A 2,275-nucleotide genomic window follows, 5' to 3' on the forward strand; every position below is an offset into this window, starting at 1 on the left:
GATAGTGAAACCCGTGAAGCCCGTGACCCGCAACCCACCAGACCTGAGAGAGAGAACCCGGGTGGTTCGTGAACCCATGAGGACCCGATCCTCCATTAACGAACTCCGGCGAACCAGAGACGAATCGACGGCCTGAGACGCGAAATCCGGCGATGGATGAGCAATTTCTGGTGAGCCTTGCAACCGGTGAACCGTAGAAGGCCGTGAGACCCGGAGGAAACCCGTGACCTAGTGATCCGTGACTCGAGACTCGTGAAACCCGACCCTTCAGGAACGATTTTCCGACGAGTTTTCTGGCGAAATCATATGCGATTTCTGATGGGTTTTTAAGGAAAATTCCCAAGGTATATAAACCCTATGATTTAGTTTAATTTGTTAATTGGGTTATTGTAATCCCTGTTTATTGTTGGATCGGCTAAGCCGTGATTATGTGTGTGATGTATTTTCTGTTGATGATTATGAGCTGAGTATTGATTTAGTTTGAGTATTTTAGATTGAAATTCTCTGTTTGGATTTGGAATAATCAAATAGGTATTTTGATTTGTGATTTTCTATTCTGTGTTTCTTTGAATGAGTGTGTGTGTAATTAACGTAGTGTTGTAATGAATAAAGTTTCCTTATTGAACCGGTGTGATTTATAGTATTTGTTAGAAGGATCCTATGTTTTTGGGTTATTGAGATATAATATGTTTTGGATTACTGGGTTGATTGATTTATTATGATATATTATGTATTCATGCTCTAATGATTTAAGTATTTGATGTCCGGGATTAGTTGTGAAGTTCTAGAATTAAAGAATATTTTTATGAGTTTAATCATGTAATGTATTGTCTTGGAAATTGAATATTATGAGTTATGTGATTTGTCAAATATTATTTATGTAGTATTTTTATCCTAAAGATGTTACTAAATTGATATTAATGTTTTAAAAGGAAAATACATGAGTATTGTTGTTGAATTGTTATATGGTTTGATTTAGTGCTTGGATTGATATTCCCTAAAAATGATTAGGTTATGTTAGAAGTGTTGATATTTTTATAGAAAATGGGTTTATGTGTTATGGTTGAAAAATAATATTGGAACTTAACCATGTCATGTTAAGTAATAATCAATGTAGATGATGTTCCAAAGATGATTGTTCCTATGTATATATATGTGTGTGATTAAGACTCATGTTTAGGCATAGATTTTTAAAAAGTAATGATATTAATCTTCTATGCACATGTATATGTATTTGATGCAGATGATGAACTGAGACTGAGACTGCGAAAAATGGTTGTAAGTATAAATTACTTACTGAGGGTAGTACTGGATTTCAATGATGTTGTGTTTATGTCTTATTTGAATTGGATGCGTGTGAATGACTATTGCATACTGTTAATAATCGGCCTATTAATATTGGAGTCAACGTTTCTCAAAGGTTCAGGATGGGAATAGTGCTTGAAGCCAAAAACCCTATTAATTCATATTAGAGTCAACGTCTCTTAAAGTGCTAGTAGAGTGACATGTGACGTACTCTGCTAGTGCGAAAATAAGCTAATCAAAATGTAATGTAGAGGGAACGGTCTCGAGAAAGACGCTTACCGAGTTAACGGCTTCAAACGAGAGGAGTGCAATGACTATATTAAACTGTTAAACTTTGCATAGAAAACTATCACTACATCATTATGTTTTCTCTATTCCTTAAATAACGCATAAATCATGATGTTGTTGAATAACAATTAGCTCACTTATGAAACTATGGGGTTGTGGTTGTAACCACCGTCTCATAGATGTTTGCGCAGGTTCTGAAGATTATGGAATGGATTAACTACTAGCTTAAGAGATTTAAAGCTATGCAGTTAGGATTATAGTACTTTGTACTTATAATTGTTTATACTATTTTGTATGTAACATGTTTAGGAATTTACTTGTATTTAATAAGTTTTCATGTATGCTTTCGTGTCATATGTGACACATGTTTCTTTGTAATTAGTGTAAAGAACTTTTAATGTATATTTAAAAGAATTTCAGTTAAAGCTCTGAATGTATTGTAAGGGAATTGTCCCTGATGATTGTAAAGAAAAAAAAAAGATATTCGTATTATTCCGCTGCCAAATTTATCATCTCTGAAAGGTTAATGACACGTAATTATCCAAATATAATTACTTACGCTTTTTGGTAAAAAGCGAATCGTTACAGTGTCAACTGGAAGTGCAAGCCAAAGATGTACCTGAGGCATTTGAGGAAGAAATCAATGAGAGTGCCAGGAAATTCTACAGCCTGGTTAAGGATG

The 2,275-nt window shown here is 34.3% G+C and overlaps 1 long non-coding RNA gene across 1 annotated transcript; it reads left to right on the forward strand.

The window, feature by feature from the left end:
* Nucleotides 1–1,906, forward strand: LOC133881542 (uncharacterized). Its single transcript, XR_009902543.1, has 3 exons — nt 1–344; nt 1,244–1,278; nt 1,773–1,906. It is a non-coding gene; the product is annotated as an uncharacterized LOC133881542 (long non-coding RNA).
* Nucleotides 1,907–2,275: the final 369 nt, after the last annotated feature.

This window comes from Alnus glutinosa, chromosome 11 (assembly GCF_958979055.1).
Source record: "Alnus glutinosa chromosome 11, dhAlnGlut1.1, whole genome shotgun sequence".
Lineage (NCBI taxonomy): Eukaryota > Viridiplantae > Streptophyta > Magnoliopsida > Fagales > Betulaceae > Alnus > Alnus glutinosa.